The sequence below is a fragment of the Octodon degus genome, unplaced genomic scaffold (assembly GCF_000260255.1).
Source record: "Octodon degus isolate 3935 unplaced genomic scaffold, OctDeg1.0 scaffold00022, whole genome shotgun sequence".
Taxonomy (NCBI): Eukaryota; Metazoa; Chordata; class Mammalia; order Rodentia; family Octodontidae; genus Octodon; species Octodon degus.
Window position 1 is genome coordinate 12,010,658 of NW_004524598.1, and position 22,208 is coordinate 12,032,865.

Consider the following 22,208-nt stretch of genomic DNA (forward strand, 5'->3'; position numbering starts at 1 on the left):
GATAAAAATCCCTACAGAAAACTGAAATAGATAGTATTTATCTCAATCTGATAAAAGTCATCTATGACAAATCAACAACTAGCATAATACTAGATGAACAAAAACTGAAAGCCTTCATTTTAAAATCAGAAATGAAACAATGATGTCTACTGTCATTAATCCTATTCAACATAGTTCTGGAAATACTAGCCAGAGCAATTATACAAGAGAGAGAAATAAATGGAATAAGGATAGGAAAGGAAGAAGGGAAACTATCATTATTCACAAATTAAATGATACTCCACACAATACCCCAAAAATTCCATGAAAAGGCTGGTAGATTTAATAAACAAATTCAGTGGGCTATCTGGTCACAAACTCAACATTCAAAAGCCAATAGCCTTCCTATCAGCAATGAAAACACTCACTGACAGAAAAATTAGGGAAATTACATCTTTCACAATAGCATACAATAAAATGTTGCACATAAGTATTAATCTAATGAAGGACTAAAAGACCTGTATTCTGAAAACTGTTACACTCTGAAAAAGGAAATTGAAGGGAATATCAGAAAATGGAAAGGTATACCTTGCTTTTCGAAAGAAAGAACTAATATAGTTAAAATGGCCATACTTCTAAATTATACAGATTTAATTTTTCTAGAATTAGAAGGAACAATCATAAAATTCTTCGGAAACCAGAGTAAACCTAGAATAGCAAAGGCAATTCTGGGTAACAAATACAAGGGAGGGGTCACAACAATTCCTGACTTGAAATTATACTACGTTGCTACTGTGGTTAAAAACAGCATAATACTGGAAAACAACAACAACAAAACAACAACAGCAGACCTGAACAACAATGGAACAGATTAGAAAATGTGGAAACAACTCTAGACATATTTCCCCACCTCACCTTTCACAAAGGATCCAAACGCCTTCACTGGAAGAAATATAGTCTCTTTAATAAATGATTTTGGAAACTGGCTTTCCACATAATGAAGATTAAAACTAGCACCATATCTTTCATCATACTGTAAAATTGAAATGGATCAAAGATCTAAATGCTAAAGTGAAACAGTAAATCTGCTGGAAGATAGAAAAGGTAGAACTGTTGAAGATATATTATTTTTTTTTTTGTTTTGTTTTTTGGTGGAACCGGGGATTAAACTCAGGCCCTTGCGCTTGTCAGGGAAGCACTTATTCTACTGAGCCATCTCCCCATTGTAGGCAAAGGCTTTATGGACAAACCCCAACTTCCCAGAAACCATCAAAAGAATGAACACCTGGGGTATCATCTTATTAAAAAGCTTTCAGGTTGTGACAGTGCCAAGAGAATATGGTGTTTGCACACATGAGTCAGATTTATTTCACTTACCAATATAATCTCTAGTTGCATCCATTTATCTACAAAAGCCTCAAATTTATCTTTTTTTTATAGCTGAGTAATACTCCATTGTGCAAAAATACCACATCATATTTATCCATTCCTCAGTTGATCAGCATTTGAATTGTTTCCAACATTTACCTATGACAAATTGTGCTGCTGTAAACATGGGTGCTCATATATCACTTTGGTATGATGCTTTCCCAGAGTAAGAACAACTATCAAGAAAATGAAGAAACAGTCTATATAATGGGAAAAAATCAACAACTGATCCTCAGACAAAGGGCTACTATCTAGAATATATAAAGTACTCCAAAAAATCAGACTCCTCCAACTTTAGAGACCCTTTCCAAAAATGGGCATCTGAAATGAACAGACACTTCTCAGATAAGGAAGTAGAAACAACAAATAAATATATTAAAAATATTCAGATCACTGGTCATTCAAACAACACAAATTAAAACCACGCTGAAATTCCACTTCACTTTAGAAAGAATATCTATAATCAAGAGATCAACCATTAAGAAATGCTAGCAGGGCTATAGGAAATAAGAAATCCTTCTCTATGGTTGGTAGGAGGATAGACTGGTGTAACCATTTGAGAAGTCAGAGTGGAGAGTCCTCAAAACACTAGGACTAGAGGTTCCATTTAACCCAACTATTCTCTTTGGAAGTCTCCTAAATGAATAAAAAGCATCATACCACATTCATATATGCACATGCATGATTACAGTGGTATACTTTATACTCACTACATTCTTTTTAAAAATTTTTTATTAATTTTATTGAGAAAGAAATAACAATAAGACAGTTTCAAAACAGGTTAGTAGGGCAGTTACAATAATTAATTAGTTGTATATTTTTGTCTTTATAGTGGTTATTCATAGTACAAGATCAGACATGATATCTTACACAAACACTATTAGTACTAATCTTTCCTCTCATTGAATTAAGAAAAAGTAGCTGTATATCTATCCTATTTTGTATATACAGATACAAAATGGACCTTTGTTTATATCCCCTTTTTTGTTTTGTTTTGTCAAAGATAGGTATTCCATTGCCATTTAAATATTGTAGGTGTGTGCATTCAGAAAAATAATGCAATATAGTCCAATAGTCCATAATAGTAGTGGATTATCCATAGGACTGGCAATGTCAGAAGTTGTGGTCATGTTCTTCTTTACTCATGAGCATTGAGTTTCAATAGCACCAAGGCCTTTAAAACACTGGGTATCCTCATCTTGAAATCCTGTAATTAAAAAAAAAATTATAGCTCAAGGGGCCAGAGAGATGGCTCAGTAGAATAAACGCTTGTCTGCCAAGCACAAGGGTCTGAATTCAATCCCTGGTTCAGCCCCCCCCAAGAAAAATTATAGCTCAAATTATTATTAAATTGTCATTATTTTGCTTTATAAATCATCATCAGGTTAATGTTCTTTCAAAGATAGATGTTTTCACTTCTCTTGTCTAACAGCTGGTCACTTCAGTCCAAATTACCTTGATATGGGGGCTATTAAACCGGAATCTTCTATCAATGTAGAGCTTTCTATAGTACTCCAAAATCACTAGTTACATTTTGGAAATATCCCAAATGTCCAGTAACTGGTGAATGAATAAAGAAGATATTTTTATACAGTAGAATAAAATTGTGTCATAAAGGACAAGAGACTTTTTTTAGCTAAATAGATGCATCTTGAGTCCATAATCATAAGTTAAATGAATTGGACACACATGTAAATGCCATGAGAAACTAAAAGTGTAAATAAGGACTAAAATACATAATACATACATATATAGTGAAGTAGAAAGAATATGTTGAAATAAGAAGGGGAACTATCTAGGAGGGAAGGGGAAAGGAAGGAAGGAAAGGAAGAGAGGGAATAAAAACAGCCCTAAGAAATGGGAAGTTGTGAAGAATTGAGTAAGAAGCAGTCAAGATATATTTGAGAAGCAGCCACAATGAAGCAAACCAAGCATAGTGCATCATGCGCAGAAGAGTCCTTGAATGACAGCAGTGGGCACAGGTGTTGCAGGTGGGTCCTGAGTGTCTTGAGATGGAGACGCTGCAATCATGTCGTCCTTAATTTCCCACTCCCAGAGTCATAACTTTGGTCCTGACTGAATCAGACATGTAGGAATCATTTTTTGCACCTTCGATTTTTAGACTGTACTATTCCTTCTTAGAAACTTTCTAGTACTTCAAGACACAGATATTTCTACATCAAGATCTTAAATGTTTCATCAATAAATATTTCTCACTTTTCCTATTTGAGCATAAGCCAATAAGTGCTTCAATTTTCTCCACTATAGACAAGCAAATGGGCTAGCTGTTGTTTACTCACAGGTTGTCTGTTGTCCATCAACCATGTTATGGCTTTTGAAATGAAAACCTTTTCTTTTAATTTTATTTAAATAAAAAGTCCCTCTTATGTCTAAATAAAATTCACTTGCCTCCTCAGATTAATCTTACCCAGGGTATTTGGACAGGTAAGTGGTACCTGTCTTGCTAATGTAGCCCAAACAGAGCCACTATTATTGATGCTACTCTCATAGTTTATTCTAGACTTTACTTCTCTGAGAAAGTTTTTATCCAAAATATGAGTGTGCTTATGAGTACATATCATACTGTGAGTATCGTAGGTAATGTCCTTGAGTATGTTTCTTGGAGGATATTTTGAGTACTGGTACATGATGCAATGTATATATGCAAAAATATTACTTCAGTACCTCATAAATTGAGTAATGGTATAAATAAACAGCCAAATAGAAAGAATACATATGTTAGTAGTGAGAAGGAAATAATAAAAATAACTAAAGCTGAAGGTAAAGTACTATTATAGTGGTAGACATTCATAACAGTAAGAGATCACTTCCAAGTGACAGTTAAGTGGATTTTGAGCTGAGAGGATGTAAAGTTTCATGTTAAAATGTGTTATTTGTTCTAATAGTTTATTATTAATATGGTTAGGTTATTTGTGGCTCAACCTAGGTTTGTTCTAGCTTGGTCAGAAAAAATTAAGTAGGAGTTTGAGTCCTTGCTTGTGTACCTTAAAGCCATGCTGTGTCACCTGGTACAGTCAAACATCTACCTGCTAGAGACTCCTCTTGGAATTCAGGCAGTGGTAGGAGAAAGGATTAGAAAGGATTATGAACAGACATCAATGGTTAAGAGTTGAAGCAAGACCTATATGAATCCTGTTCTTGAAAATGGCTCAGGGAATCTGGTAGACAAGGTGATGTGGAACCAAGCTCTCACATCAAAGAAGGACTTGCTGCTCACCTGAAGGGAGTGTGATCTGCCAGGTTCTCTAGGGATGGCCTCACCTCAGCTCTAAATAAATACTGTTACCCAGGTCTCACACTTCCTAGGGCAGTCCAAATCAGTCAGTTCAGTGGAGGTATAAAGGCTGAGGATTCCTCAAGTTCGCCCTTCAAGGAATAACTTGCTGCATGGCTACAGTGGTTTTGTCAGCAATCAACTTCTAGCTAGCAGCTCTTTCAGTGTCACCTCCATTCCAGTAAGCCACCCTCTCTCTAAAAGTTCCTTCCATGCTGTCTTATAGCCAGTGACTACTGTGAAAGGTGTATAAATGCAACTCCAGCTTGCCCAGCTTTGACAGGAATTCCTATCAGACTAGTCAAGACTTGGCTGGGCTTGCACTTCAGCTCTCCTTTTGCCTATATGCTTCTTCCCCTTCCTTTGGTATGATGTATGTCTGCTTCTTGCTATGATCTTACCCCTCATCCAGTTGGAATGTTTGCTTTCAGAGAACTAAATTTGTGACAAGCAGTTCATTTTCCAGATCAATATGGAAGATCCAACATTGGTAAATGTTTAATTCTATATAAGTCTTACATATTTGCGAGGTCAAATAATTGCCAACCCTTTTAGAACCTACTTCAACCTTATTATTTAGGGGTTTATTTATCTTAACTCTATAGTTACCACTGCTGTATTGTGATAGAATATAACACCAAGCCCACAGTATGAGTTATGTATCTTTAGACCACTATTTTTCTATAGTTTTTCTTCATCACATTTTTAAATAACGCCTTTTTCTTTTAATTTGGTGAATTTCTGTGAAGGGTAATCTTAGCAATGACTCATTCCTGTTTGACTTCAGAAGGAGAAACTTGAAGATCCTGAAGTGTTGCTGGGGGGTATGTTGAGTTTTATGACAAAGTACTAAAATTGGAAAGTTGGAAGTTTAGAGTCAATATAAATCTATTTCAGAGAATGCCTTCTTGAAGAGTTTTTCGCGATACTATTTTTTTCCCATAGGACTCTCCTATAGGATCAATAATTCCTGATACATTTTAAACAGTCTAAGTATGGCAGCAAACAATACCATTTTAAAAATCTGCTTATTTGGAAATGATTTTATACTCACAGAAAGACTGGCTGGGCTTGCACTTCAGCTCTCCTTTTGCCTATATGCTTCTTCCCCTTCCTTTGGTATGATGTATGTCTGCTTCTTGCTATGATCTTACCCCTCATCCAGTTGGAATGTTTGCTTTCAGAGAACTAAATTTGTGACAAGCAGTTCATTTTCCAGATCAATATGGAAGATCCAACATTGGTAAATGTTTAATTCTATATAAGTCTTACATATTTGCGAGGTCAAATAATTGCCAACCCTTTTAGAACCTACTTCAACCTTATTATTTAGGTACCACAAGAAGCACTTCTCTATCCCTTAGTCAGGCTCATCTGTTGCCAATGGTTTTCTTTATTCATTTTATCACTGAATTGGATGGGGCTTATGTCCTCACATGCAATCTCTCTCTCTCTCTCTCTCTCTCTCTCTCTCTCTCTCTCTCTCTCTCTCTCCCCTCTCCTCGCCAGATACCTCAGACATGTAATATTTTCTGATCCATCTAGGAGTAAGTTACATATCATTGTTCTTCTTGACTAAATATTCCTGGTATTTTCTAAGAATAAGGATATCCTCTTACCTAACATGGTGTACTTAACCAATTTCAGGAAGCTCAACTTTAATATAATATTCTTACATAAACTATCCATGTCTCCATAGCCAGCTACATAACTGGAAAATGACTCAGAAAAGGCAGCAGGCAGAGATGGAGTATCAGCATGAGATGGAACAGTACTGCAGTTATAGACCAAATATCTGAGTTTCTAAAGAAGCTACATCATGCCAGTGATGCAACAGAACTACTTCTCAAATAGCTACAGTATCCAAGTCTCTGAAGTTTTAATAGGATGGGTCTTAGAACTTTAGACTTTCTTTGATAAGTGACAGTATCTAAGTTATTCTTAACAGTCACACTTGCCAGTCTGCTGACTATAAGTAGCTAAACTAAAGATATTTATGTGACATGAATAGCCTGTGTTTTAAAAATTAATTATTTTGTATAAAAAGAACCCATCCATGTTTCCATTTTGTCACTGGATATAAAAATATAGCTTTCAGTTTTTACTCTCCAATATAGAATATTTTTTATAATAATATATTATACTTAGTATGACTGGCAAAGTTTAAATGAATTCATAGTGATTTTATATATGTTTAGACTATACTTTAAGTACCATAACAAAGTTAATTAACATTGCTACCACACATGCCATACATTAGATCCTCAGGATTTTATCATATAACTGAAATTTTGTCCCCTCGGTCAAGCACCTGCCCATTGTTTCCTCCAGGCTATGCCAACTTCTGTTTTATTCTGCTTCTGTGAGACCAATACTTTTAGACTCTGTGTGTAAGTGAGATCACGCAGTTTTAAACTGGAATACTTCCACAGCCTTTCTTTTCCATGACACTCACATTTTAAAATAATACAACATTTAAAAGCTTTTTAACTTAGATTCAAATCTTGCATAACTTCACTACAGCATTAATATAAATTATTGCTTTTCCATTGTTTATTTTCATTTTTACTTAAAATTTTAAATTATTTTAGTTTGTTTGTACATGAGTATAGTACATAACATGTATATTTCTTGTGCAAAGTTGGTGCCATTTCACAATACATTTTGATTCCCTTCTTTATATCCACTTTTCCTTCTACCTCTACCCATTTTTTTTTATGTGTTTGGTACAGGGTCTTACTATACAGCTTGAACTCATAGTGATCCTCCTGTTTTCAGCTTCTCCAGCGCCAGGATTACAGGTGTGTGCCACCGTACCCTGTCTCGGTGACCAGCTCAGCACGTGGACTGGGGATCAAACCTGGTCCCTGTACTTGCCTAAGCAGGCATTTAGTCCAATAAGCTATTTCTCTGGCCCTTACCCATTTTTTTATCCTCAACTTTTTGTTTCATGTATTAGTATTATGTAATGTTTTAGTTCCTTGGGTAGAGTTGGTATATGTACATAAAGCAAACATCCCGGTTCCTTTTTCATCCCTTATTCCTTCCTTCTCTCCTTCCTCCCTCCAGGTTTCAATTCCCTACCTGTTTGACAACAATCTCTCTCTTTACCTCCTTATTGTCTACCATTTAGTTTGCCCTTTATTTCTAGTCTGAATTTCTTATGTAAAAAAATATGATATTTAAACTCATGTGTCTCATTTATTTCACTTAATATTGCAGTCTCAAAATGCATCAATTTTCCTACAAATTATTCAAATCTATTGCTCTTGTGGCAGAATAGTATTCCATGGTGAGCAATCATCTCATTTTCTTTATCCAGTTGTCTGTCGATTGACATGTAGCCTGGCTCCAAGATTAGGTATCATGAATTGTGTTGCCATAAAAGTGGTTATGCTTATATCTCTGAAATATAATGCCTTTAGCTTTTTAAGAAAGATAGGTGAAGGGGAATACTGGGTCAAATTGAAGTTTAGCTTTTTGAATAATCTCTGTGCTGATTTTCTTTTTTTCCCCCATAATATTATTGAGAAACAAATAGCAATGAGACAGTTTCAAACCAAATTGGTAGGACAGTTTCAATAATTAACACATTGCATACATTCTTCCTAGTGGTTCTGTACAGATTTTCATAGTGGTTGTACTAGCATATTTTCTCACTAACAGTGCAGAAAGGTTCCTTTTATCATGGAATTTCTGCAGCGTTTATTATTACCTGATTTATTGATGAATAGCATTCTTTCTGGGTTAGGATGAAATCTCAGTGTTTTAATTTGCATTTCTCCAACAACCACTAATATTGAGTATTTCTTCATGTATTCATTGGCAATTTGTACTTCAGTGTAGTATCTATTCATTTTGCTCAACCATTTTTTATTGAGTCTTTTATTTTGGAGATCTAATATCTTTTGTTTTTGCTTCTTTATATACTCAAGATGTTAGTCATGGACAACACTATTTTTCCCATTCTTAAGGTGATCTTTAGACTCTGTTGGGTGTTTCTTTTGCTATGCAGAAGTTTTTAACTTAATATCATTACATTTGTTGATTCTCAGCATTATTGCCTATGTATATAGGGTTCTGCTTAGAAAATTCTTTCCTACATCTATGACTTCAAGAATTTTACTTATTTCATCTTCCGGTAGAGGATATAGTATTTTTAAATGAAATGTATCTCAGCTTGCGTTTTACTGATTTTTCAGTTATATTCAGGTTCTTAGATAGAATTCTGCATACTTGATTTTGTGTTCTTTTGGGGTGTTCTGTATTGAAGCATGTGATGACTGTCTGCCCATTCTTAGTGATGTTAGTTTCTTTTTAACTCAGCTAAGAGATGTTTCAATTTTTACTGTGGAGGCACTATCTTTTATGCTATAACTATTACATAATCTAAGGAGCTACCTAAAATGATTCAAATTCAATAAAAACTTTCCTCCTTGATTTATGCTAATTAGGAGAACTGTCTGATCAACAAGTTGATATTCACTGAAGGAATGAGATGCCCGTAGCTGCAGTCTCTATCTAGTTATTTGGTGGGGGGAGGGGGAAGCTGGGTGTCCTCAGATGTGGCCTTATCTTATTCTTTGATTTGAAACATTAATATTTTTGTTTAGTTTTTTAAATCTTTTTCCTTCTTTTATAAATTTAACTTTATTACTTTAAATTTGTTTCTTTTCACATAAGGAAGCATTTATTGGGCATTTAACATGAGAAATCATACAAATAAAATTTGTATAAACACAAGTCCACATGTTATCCATAACACATAACAAAGGACAAATTAAAAATAAAGAAAACTAATTGGCAGCTATATACAGTTGGACAGTGTGTCTTATACACTAGAAAGTATTTTAAAAATATACATTAGAGCAACAGAAGACCCATCTTCAGTGTAGTCTTGGAAGATTTCTTTAGCATCTCCTGTTTCCTCCAATGTCTTCCTCATTAGTATGGCTGGTAATTGTTTTGGTGATTGCCACCTCCTTGACATGCCTTGCCATAAGTGCTCTGTTGACCACTGTAGTCTGCATATCCCTGTCCATATCCATAGTTCCCATAGTTATCCTCAGTATAATCATATCCACCACAGCCACTATAGTTTTGATCACCACCATGGGCACTATTGTAATTTCCATATCATTAATCATAATAGTTATTCAATCCTTGGCCCCAGTTTTGGTCCTGACCTTAACTTCAACCCCTAGTACCACCTCATCCACCAGCTGCAGCACCTCTTTCTCCTTCTTGTTGTTACTTTGCTGTCAATATACTTGTTTGGGCTGTGCAACTTTGATTTCATGGTTTGCAGAACCAATTTGATGGTATCTGCTTTCTAACAATGTTTGACTGGTTCTTCATCTGTGTATATGATGGATCAAAGTCTTCTCCTTTCATTTGTTTTTGTATCCATGGCAAGTTCAATATTTTCTATCTCTCCAAAAGCTCCAAAATACTCTTTAATATGTTCTTCAGACATATCTGGGCTCAGTCCTCCCACAAACACCTCTTAGGGGGTTCTTTCCTTTTTAAAGCTTTGGCCCTTTTAGGGTCTATCCATTTGCAATCCAGTTTGTGTTCTTTGAATTCCAAAACTTATCAACATTAGCAACATCTTTGAAAAGCATAAATTCAAATCCTCTTGATCTTCTAGTTACTGGGTCGGCTTTAATTGTGCAGTCTACAACTTCCCCAAATCGAGACAAGTACTCAGTCAGATCTTTCTTGCTTGTATCCCGGCTCATGCTTCCAATAAGCATTTTGCCTTCATCCTGCTGGTTCTTGAGGCATCTATCTTGGACCCCTCGGTGATCTCCTTTATACTGCTATACTTGTTCATGTCCTCCACAGTGGCAGAGCAATCGGCAGATGTGAGCGGGTGCGCAGTCTGGGTTGCAGGGGTGCTGGGGGCAGCAGAGCTTTGTATAATTTTATTCTTTTAAATGTAGTACATTTTACCCAAAGTCAAAACTATCCAAAAACATATTCTCAGAGAAATGTTTCTCACTTATTTTTAAAATGTCATTCATTCTGTCTTATATGTAACCAAATTAATTGTTTATAGTAGGCAGAATAATACCTCCCCCCAAGATAGCCACATTCTAACCCTTGGAAACTGTGAATGTTACCTTACAGCAAAGGAAGGGGCTTTTCAGATGTCATTAAACTAAAGATGTAGATAGGGTTTCCAGGTAAGCTGTGAATGCAATCATAAAAGTTTTTATAAGAAAAGAAGACTTCATGGTGCAATTTTCACCCCTAGGCTGCCTACCTGGTCTGGTCCTTTGGAAGCCTCACTCTTGCTTAGATGCCTTGGGAGTGATCCCTCCTCTCCACGTGAGTGACTTTTCAGCCACTCAGATCCTGTCACTGTCCTAATCCTGACACTGTTCTGGCTTCTGCGCTGGGGTCATCTGGGCTTCAGTGAAGGACTCTGACTTCTGCTTCCCATAAGGCCTTTGCTTTGCAGAAACACTGGTAGTTGATAGTATCTCTGCTCCCACACATCTTGCTATTTACCTTTTTTCTAGTACACATACATTCTGATTTAAAATCATTAGTATTTCTTCAGAAGAGATTATGATAGTTTTCATGCCTTCAAAAGAGTAGACCAGGGCTGGGGAGATGGCTCAATGGAATAAGTGCTTCCCTGGCAAGCACAAGGCCTGAGTTCAATCCCCAGTTCCGCAAAAAAAAAAAAAAAAAAAAAAAGAGTAGACCAATGGACTATGAGATAGCTCAGCAGACTAAGTACCTGCTTAAGCAAGCTCAGGGACCAGGGCTTGAGCCCAGGTACCACATGCTATGCCAGCCCCACCCCAAGGTGCTCTATGCTTTCCACCAAGTCTGGGCATGGTGGTGCATGCCTGTAATACCAGTGCTGGGGAGACTGAAAACAGGAGGATCATTACAAATCAAAGCTGCACAGTGAGACCTTGTACTAAATACATAAAAAAATAAATAAAGCAAGAAAAGTTTCTCACATAAGAAGAAACTAAGAGAAATGGCAAGCTACAGGATTCAATCTGTGTAGTGAGACTCTGTACCAAATACATAAATTAAAAAGAAAGAGATATTTTATTTTTAAAACTTTTATTTATTTATTTTGTACAGTCTCACTATGAAGACTCATAATGATCATCCTATCTCAGCTTCTCCAGTGCTGGAATTGCAGGCATGAGCCACCACGTCCTGTCTTGGTGGCTCTGGAGGCAGAGCTGGCCTGGCATGTAGTACCTGGGATCGAACTCAGATCCTTGTGCTTGGCAGACAGGGGCTTAGACCACTGAGCTATCTCTCTGACCCCCAAAATGATGTTTTGTACATACTCATCTTTTTAAAAATGTTTTGCAATGACTCCAAAGTGATTATTTGTTGGACAAGTAAAGTTGCTGATCAAGTGAAGCTTCTCTTTATATACAGACAAGCTCACTGCTCACTGGGTCCTGTGGGTAAGACACAGACCTCAGAGACCCATGAAAGATGAAGCAAACCCTTTCAATTTGTATGAAAGCAAGTGAGATAAATCCAGTCTGGGAATTTAAAAATGTTTTCAAAAATATACTAGAGGCACAATCACTAAATACATTTCCTTCCAAAAAAAAGTTGAATGATTGATGAGAGAATTTACTGTTTATTATCCCTGTCTAAAAATGATATGCCTTTCTGATACTCAGTTTGAGAAGGAAATTGACCTACTATTATAGGTTTTGCAATTCTGAATTTTTGTTTTCTAGATCAGAGGTGGACAGCTGCTTTTTAGATACTGACAAAGCAAAGACATGCAAAGTGAGGAAATGTGTGGAGCTCACCACGTGGCTACTTGGAACAAACCTATGAATGAATTATTTTTGTCCCTGGACCTTTATTCTTTTCTGAAGAGCACACTTAAAGAGCAATGAGAATGGCAAACCAAAAACAGAAGGGGAGATAAAAAGATTTGGATTTATTGCACATGGAAGAAGTGCTGAATATTTTTCAAAAAATTTAAGTCCACAGTTTTTCAGAGTGGTCTGCCACATTTCCAAACTTGTGAGTTCTATTTCTGTGATGAGGGAAGGTATGGGGCATAGAGTAGAAGGCAGGAGTTCTTGGAAATGCATAGAAATAACTGCAGTTGTAAGATGGGCAGGTGTAATCTTTGTTATCTTGTACCTCTTGTACCTATCAACTTATACCTTTTGCAGTTTGGAAGAAAAGAAGTAAGGAAACAGTAGATGCAGGAGCCTGAAAGTGGCTCACCTGTTGTTTCACACTCTCATGGTCCTCTTTTTCTTAGAAAATGCCAGTTATGCTTTTCCAGATACTCATAACAAAAACCTTGGGGTCATTTTTATCATTTTTTATGTGCAATAAACATTCTATCGACAAAACCTGTTGGCCTTATCTTTAAAATATGTCTGCAGTGTAATCACCCACCAATTCCACTTCTAGTGCTCAGAACCAGGCAGCCCAGATTTCTTGCCTGGATTGTGTATTATTAACTTCACTATTTCTTTTGTTTCTAACTTTGCTGTATTACAGTCTATTCTTAAGACAATAGCCAGAGGGATCTTTGTAGTAGACAAATCATATTGTGCTACTCTTGTTTTTCAAGTTCCATAATGGCTTTCTTATTTGGCTCAGAATAAAAGAGTACTTTTCTTATAGTGGCCTCTGGGGGCCTCCATATCTGGCCCCTTTCCCCTTGTCTGACCTGCTTCCCAGCTTATTCTTTTTTTTTTTTTTTTTTTTTTTGGTGGAACCGGACATTGAACTCAAGCCCTTGTACTTGCCAAGCAAATGCTTATTCCACTGAACCATCTCCCTGGGCAGTAATCTCCTTGGCCCCCAGCTGATTCTTGAAGTCATTAAGTGTTTTATTTCTTTAAAAGCATTGCTTTGGCTCTTCCTTTTGAAGAAAAGTAACTCCTCCTTCACATATTATAATTGTTCTTGTCTCATGCCATGGCTGTATGGACTGAAACATCATGTTACCACTGGTGAATTTCTGGGCCACAATTCATAAAGTGCAAACCACCCAAGCTCCAGCATCCCTCCTTTACCACATTATTTATTTCCAGAGCACTTAGCAGCATCTAACACACTATTTTCTATTGTATGTTTCTTCTATTAAGTATAAGCTCCTTTGGGATTCCTTGTTTGTTTTATTTATCATTAAATACCTAGCACTTATAAAGAATTTCTGGCATGTTTTCAATACTCAATTAAATAACAGAGTAATTCTCCATGAAAACAGATTAGGGGCCTATAAAATTTTCTGTTAATAAAATGTGTTTGATAATTTAAAGCCTACTAATAAATACTATGGAACATTCTCTGTAAGTCTTTAAAGTGATGAATGACAACACTATACAATGCAACAAATACTGTCAATCAAACTCATTTTGTTTAAAGAAATTCTGTATCACTTTTAATCGTTTTCTTTTTTATCATTATTTTGTATTCTCTTTGAAAAGTAAAAAGTATTCCACCCCCCAAAAAATTACTTGTACATGTTCATGATTTCCTGCTGAGGAATTTATAATACAATATTTCAATTTTAAAATTTTGGTAGGTTTCCCTAATCAATTTTGAGTTATTAACTTATGAAGAGGTCAGATTTGGACATTTGGAACTACATAATGAAATAAGGCAGATTCAAATTTAATTAACAATGAGATTTTTTTGTAGTAAGTCTTAAAGGATCAAGGATGATGTCCAGACTGCATTAGAAGAAGTGATGTACATGTCCCCTGGGCAGAAGAAACATCAGGTAGAATAAAGGGATTGACTGTTATAGGAATGATATCAGGACCTCGAAGCAATGGAGGGAAAATATAACAACCACCAGATATTCAATGTGCTGAGTTGGTGTTCCTCAAAATCGAAGAATGACTTCTAAGGGACAAAAGAGGTTATCTTCTGTATTGACTCCTTTGAGAGCCTAGCCCTGTCTGACTGCTTACAATATTTCTACCCAGTTTAGCACCTATAATAGTGTTTTCATCATTAGCATGGCTGGATAAAACCTTGTTTCAACAGAATTCTTCATGTTACAGTTTCTGCAAGTGTCCAGGCCACAGATAGCTTGGAATGGGAGATTAATCTAGAGTTTAGCAATACTAGAAATGTGTGGTTTGAAATGTTTTTTAATATATATGATTCAAATGGTAGGTTTCAGAGTGATCTGATATATTAAGAAAACCTCTTTATCAGTTTTATAAAATGTAAATTTTTGTGGTATTGTCAAACATACAATTTGAGTATTAGAAGGAGCCATCATGAATTCTTCATTCAATTTCAACTACTACACTTAACTATCAACTTAAAACATTTACATTTTGTACTTAACATGACCTTACATTTCAGTGTGAACACTAGATTACAAGACACCACAACCTATTGAAATGGACTGAAATAAAATGTCCCTCACTCATTATGACACACTGTCTTTCCTGAAGAACTGTTTTACTATTTATAAATATTGTATCACTGCCATAGGTTCAGATCCAAAGAAATACAGAGGTGGCTTGTTTTGCTGAATGTGTGAAGAGACGACAGAAAGTGAAGCCATAGAAATTGAACATGAGAGAAGAGACTAAGACACTTTTGAAAAGCACTTTTATATTGATGGATTACTTAAAACCATCATTGCAATGAGAAAAATATACGGTTTTAAAATATGGAGAAGAGGATCTAAAGAATTGTGCTGGACGGTTATGGGCAAGTTATTGTTTGTGTGACTCATCTGTTGGCTGAAGAGTGTGATGATTAGTGTCTGTGCTTATTCTAAAGAAATCAGTGTTTTGTCTACATAGTCAACTGTAAAATGTGGACCTGGTGGAGTCAGAGAAGAGTAAGGTTGAGGTCTGACAGGTATGGCTGTCTTTCTGTACTGAAAACAGATAGGGAGGAATTGTTTTTTGTCTGTAGAATTTTGTTTGTTGTACTTAGCATTTCTAAAGGGGAACAGTCTCATGGAAGTATATTAATAACTTGTGGAGGACTTATAGGACTTATTCTCTTAAAGAGGCTAAGTTGTTGAGTTGCTTTTAGGCATTTCCAGACATGGGCAGTAGAATAATAACCTTATTACTCTACTACAAACAGCCACATTTTCAAAAGAATCTATTTCTTAAATTTTTTAATTTTTAAATTTAAGAAAGCTTTATTTTCAAAGTCCTTGACATATATAATGTAAAAAAGATAATAGAAAAGTCTAAAAATAGCAGGAACTATCCACTTGAGTGTCAGAGTACTTTAAGGAAAAGAGAAAGAGGATGGGAAGGTGGGCGGAACACTCAGCATTTTCTAGCTTCAGAACGCAGAGAATCCAAATCACAGCTAGAACATCCTAGTACTGGTTACAGGTTCTTTACAAAGGTGTCTACCTTTCTGATGAGTTCTTCTTGTTTGGTTACTTCTTCAGCAAAGTCATCATTGACAACCAACACCAACACTGGAATGTTCTGCAGAGCTTCAAAGTGGAGCTTGGTTGACTTGTGAACAAGCCAGGCTTCGTGCTGGCCATGAAGCTGCTCCAGATAGGCCAGTTCAATTCCTTTCTCTTCCTTCCTGGCTTTCTGGTACAATCTCTTCAAACAGATATGTCACTGTACACAGACCTCTCAAAGATCTACATGGGTTTCTGAGCCTGTAAAAGTTTCTCAGGGAAGAGCTCCAGCTGCACTTTTAGGCGGTTCATAAAAGAGTATGTCTGGAATGTATAGGACCATCGATCTGGCTCCTGGTACATCATGTCCAGCAAGTTTCCAAGGTATTGGGTAGTTTGATCCAATGTTGCCTTCAGTGGACAGCATTTGGGGCCCGGGTCCCACATGCAGGGTCCTGGAGAAGGATGTACCCTCGATGACTTATGGGCCATACAAGAATTTATAATAGTATATAAAAGTAGATCCACTTTCAGATAATAAGTTATTCATTTTTAAGTCCTAATAGTAGGCACAGAACCTATACTGTTACAATTTATAAAATTCTATTTATGAGTAGGTAAGGATTCTTTATCTGTAAAATGTTCAAAACAGCAGAGGAAAGGCTTATCATAAAATATTCTCATTTAACTAACTGAAAGATTCTCTAATATAAAAGAAAATGTGAACTAAGACACGTTTGTTTGTTGTAATCAAATCATATAAAACTACAATGATGACAAGATGTATTAACAAGCATTGGAATATTAAGTAGCACAAGTGACATGTCTCAGTAAGATCTTTAAGCTCATGAACTAGATAAGAAACGTTAGTATATTAAAAAACTTTCTTAAATTATAATATAAGAAAGATCTAGTGGAGTAAAAAAATCTATCTCTTAGTGAGGTTCAGCTCAACTACCTAGGTTATAGGGTAATAGTATCATTAAGCTTCTTTTCTGGAGGGTTAACAACTTAAGTTTGCAGACCAAAAGTTAAAGAAAAAGAGGGGTTACAAGGACAGCCAAGGTTTTGGTCCTAGCCTTTTAAGGTCAGTGAAGACTCAGGACATAGGAGAACCTGTACTGTAACATCATGTAACTCAGCTGTGTTCCAAATTTTCTGATGAAGGAGATTATGGGACCAAAGAAGAAAGTGATTGATGATGTAGAGTGTGCCTAATGAGAGTCACATGGGGGAAAACATTCTCTCAGGCTTTCACAGAGAGCAAATTGGTCAAGCAATGGCCATGACTCATTCTCATGGCTGACGCTGACAAAAGATCTACACACTGTGGTACAGGGTTTCAGGGTAAATCCTGAGGGGATTTTGCTGACCTTATCAGATACAAAAGTTACATTTCTTGTTACATAGGTCTTGCTTTATTTTGGTCTTAATCATCCAGCAGAAAAGTATAAAAAGAAGTATAAAAAGTAAAGCCATAATAATATGCTGAGCTGTAAAAGGCTCAAATCAGCAACTTCTGACATTGCCAGTCCTGTGGATAACACATTACTGTTGTTTACTACTGGACTATATTGGATTATTTTGCTGAATTCATGCACCTACAATATTTAAATAACAATGGAATACCCATCTCTGACAAAACTGAACCCAAAAAGGGGATACAAAGGAAGGACCATTTCGTATCTGTATATACAAAATAGATAGATATACAACTGCTTTCTCTTAATTGAATGAGAAGAAAGATTTGTATCAATAGTGTATGGACAGGATATCATGTCTGCATCTTGTACTATGAATAACCACTATTAAGACAATATCACACAATGTATTAATTATTGAAACTGTCCTACTAATCAGATTTGAATGTCTTATTGCTATTTGTTTCCCATTAAAATTAATAAAAAAATCTGTCTCAAATATCTCCAGATTAGACTTATGTACTCTAACTTATTCTGAATTAATTCCTTCGTTAGGAAATGTAAAGTGTATGGTATGGGATAACTGCTTTCCAAAATTGCTGCTAAAAGGAAATTTAACAATCATGGAAAGGAAGAAGGCAAGAGACATGTCTGAAAACACACAATTATGTTGTTCATAATTGTATCAACATAGACTTATTCACTTTGTTATATATAATTCATTTTTTTCTGGAAATAGGAAAAGCAAGCTGTTTTCTGCTGTACATATTGTTTTAAAAAGTACAGTGCCATGTAAATTCACATGCCTGGACAGTGCAAGGTACCAAAGACAAGACACAATTCAGGTCTCTAGGGAAAACATTTTATTGAAGGCAAGTGACTCTGAGGGCTAACACTTTTCAAATGACATGTGGTACTGTCATTGTCTTTCACCATAAAAGCCATCATATGCTTTATCTTACAATGCTTATTTCTGTCTCATACTAAGAGACTGTCACCATGTGCCAATGCAGAACTATTTATTCTCTGCTTCCCCCATTTAAAAGTAAAATAAAAAAGAGAGGAGTATGCTTGGAGATTCTATACTTGTAGACAGTTTGTGGTCATGTACTACTGAGGAAACTTACCAGTCTGGGAGTGAACATATCTGGTTTCCATTTTCTATTCTGCAACTTATGGAAATAAGTGTGATTTGCTTCTCCAAGATTTAAGATTTGAAAAATTCTTCTTGGTTTCTTGAGCCTAGTCCACAGAATATTCTCTATTATTTTCTTTGCTTTCCTTCCCAAACACTTTTCATGATGTGTCAGACCCCCTGACTCTCACTGTTTTGGACCTTTATATGAAATGTTTGAGAACTACTAAATAAAGTATTATTGTCTGGGAACTGAAAATGCCCAAATTTTTCTGTCTAAATACACATTCTTACTGTGAACTTCTTAAAGGAAAATCACAAAAGGAAACTACCTTGCTTACCTTCCAACTTATAATGTGGTGATCTTATGTTTCTTGGACCAGCTTATATCACCTAGCTGTGAGGTCTTCCCTTACACTTACACTCAGGTCTCAACACTTGATTCATCTAAGTATCTGGAAATGAGACAGGATGTACCTAAGTTTTCCTGAGGGGAAGAGAAGCAAAAGAAAGCAAAGTGGTCTGAATTTTCATTTTACGGAACTGGTCATCAACTGAGTTTAAGTAAGGTGATTTCTAAATTCATAGTAACCTGCCCACTAATAATCACAGTCACAGTTCTAGGCTCTGAGCCCATTGGTTCAGAAGTCCTTTCTCTTGGAAAACGTGAGAGTGCTCCAAATATCTTTGTATCCTTATAGAAGTTTTGCTCAAATTTTACAGAGAGTAATAAAGTAGGATTATATTTAAGTATATTCATGATCTGGTGCTCTTGGTATGGCCAAGTAATCCCCTATCAGGCTGACCCTTGCATAGAAAGCTATTACAAACTCTCAGGAAAATACCAGGATTAAATGTAGGAAGGCACTGGAGAAGAAAACACAACAGATTTTGAAGGAGAGTTAACATTTGAAAAGAGGGAATTATTAGGAAAGAATTGTGTAGTTTATGGATTTTAAGATTCAGGGAAGATTCCAGTCAATGCTGCATGAAGTGCATAAAACTCTTGCAGAAAAGTTGTAGTCTTGTTCTCTAGAAGAAAGAAGGCAACCAAAACCATTGGAAGCTGAGTGGAGTTACAGAAGAGAATCAGAAAGGAAGGAAATACAAAGTCCATGTATATATTCTACCTAAACCTCGAGCTTAAATTAAACATGCGCATGGTAAAACAGAAGACAGCCTGCTCCAGAATTAAAAAAACCCAAGCTCCGATTGAACTGCTCCTTCAGACAAAGTTTCCGTTTTTAGCTCACCCACGTTAATTGTGGACAATAAACATCAACAAAGAACTACGAGAAATTAAATGTCCATAACTTGATAATAGCAATATCAGCCCTTAGTTTAAAAATTCTCAACAGAAAAATGAACAAGAAAATGTGGATATTTCTCCCAGCCGTAATGGAGGCTCAGCCTAATGCTGAAATTAATAAACAGGATTTTAAAGTGTTGTTGCAACTATGCTCCATGACATAATAGAAAAATGCCAGAAATGACTGAAGAGACAACATTTTTCAACAGACATACAAATTTTACGAAAGAATAAAATGAAATTTCTGAAATTGAAATATACTAAATATAAATTACAAAGTTTTATAAATGGACTTAACAAGGGCCATTCAGATAGCTCAGCAGATTAAAGTGCCTGCTTAGGCAAAGGTAAAGACCAGGGTTCATCCCCTGCCTGCCATGCCTGCCGCACCCCTGGGGCATGCTGAGACTGATTGAGACTGGGCATGATGGTGTGTGCACTCATAATCTGAGCACTTGGGAGGCTGAAAACAGGAGAATCACTATGAGTTTGATCTGTGTAGTGAGACCCTGTAGATCCTGTACTAAGTACATTGAACAAAAATGGGCTTAACAGCAGAAAGGAGATGATAGAAAGTTAGTGATTGTGAAAATAGATGAAGAAAAATCAACGTCAAGTATGATTGGTTAATTACAGAATTTAGTGCAATCCTACATCTCCAAGCCATGAGTTAAATATTCATGTTGAACAAATATTATCTTGATTGCCTTAACTAGAAAATATGTTCTGTCATTCCCTTGTAAAGGTAGCGATAGTTGATTCATAGAAACTTAGTGTAGTGATCGCATTCCAATTAATGAATACATCAACTAGAGAAGATTTGTGTTTCTTATTATTATAAAACAATTTGAGTTATTTTTAAGATTTTGATAATTAACTGCTTTAATTGTTATAGAATAGTCATAAAATCAAAGCATTTTCCAGTTAAAATCCCTTATATGACACTGTTTAATTTTTAGCTCTTAAAGATCTTTATGATAAAAAATTTCCCATAATAAGCTGACTTTATTGAGCACTTCTGTGCCAGATAATATGCATGAAATTTATATCATCTATTACTCAAAACAGTCTTTAAAGGTTGGAAAATCTTACTGCTATTTTTATCATTGAAAAAGCTAAGACTTTGTAATGTTATTCCACACCCCTTCACATAGTAACGGTGGTGTCATGATATAAATGCAAGATCTCTAACGTCAAAGACCACGTGCTTACATCTTATGTTGCTATCTCCTATCTGGCTTGTTTGTTCTATCAGAGTGATAACCATAGCAACAAATAAATTATGCATCCTTCAGTACACATGAATGAAAACTACTTGCCATGGGTTGTAATGAATTACTATTATAACATTACATATTATCTTATTAAATTTAATTTATTCAAGAATCTTCCTAAAGCTAAACATTCAGTGAAGTGTGACTGATGATTGGTAAAATTATTTGCCTCTTTATGTTTATATATTAAACAAAGTGTGAACTCTGCCCTAGATAATGGACACTCTTGAGTTATTTTATCAGCAGGTCACCTACAAAAATTCACTTAAATTAATGGCAGGAAAAATATTGACTATGATAATTAATCCACAATGTATTTTGGAAATGAAAAATAAAAAGGATTTGTTCTTATATTAAATTAAACATAAGCAATAGAGCGTTTAAATGCTTCTATGAAAAGAAGTCTGATATTAATTGGTTTTCTACTTAAATATAGTGTTTTTTTTTTTTAAAAAAGTGATCTGTGACATATTTTAAAATGTCAGCATGGGCTGGGCATATAGCACAGTGGCACAGTGCCTGCGTCACAGGTGTGAGGTCTTGAGTTCTACTCCTGGTATAAATAAATAAATAAATAAATAAATTTTAAAAATGTCAACTTGAAAATTTAATACATACTAGTAGTACCTTCTTCCTTTGTATCGCCTTTCAAGTCATTTCTTAAAAGTCAACCCATTAACTCCTTTTTTCTATTTTTTCTCATAATTATATCTATTTTTTTCCTAAATAATATGCGTATTCCTCATTTTCAAAAAAATTATTGAAAACACCGTTTTTTAAATTTATCTCAACAACTCAGAAGGGCTATTTTTATATGGCTAAGCCAATTAAGTATGTACACCAGTTATGTCTCAATAATGCTAGCAAAGTATTTAAATATTTTTAATAAGTTTTAGTCTATCCCTAATTTGACAGCAAAACATTTGCACTAGCTGTGTCCATACATATTTACTAATTTTCACTTTTACTGATCCATTTTCATCCTAGTCATTATCA

General features: G+C 35.5%; 3 pseudogenes; 1 reads left to right on the top strand and 2 right to left on the bottom strand.

The window, feature by feature from the left end:
- Positions 1–9,646: 9,646 nt before the first annotated feature.
- On the bottom strand, positions 9,647–11,206 carry LOC105741767 (annotated as a pseudogene).
- Positions 11,207–16,044: 4,838 nt separating this feature from the next.
- LOC101566247 lies at positions 16,045–16,544 on the bottom strand (annotated as a pseudogene).
- A 4,816-nt stretch (positions 16,545–21,360) lies between these two features.
- LOC101566637 overlaps positions 21,361–22,208 on the top strand; it is a 3,339-nt pseudogene continuing 2,491 nt past the window's right edge.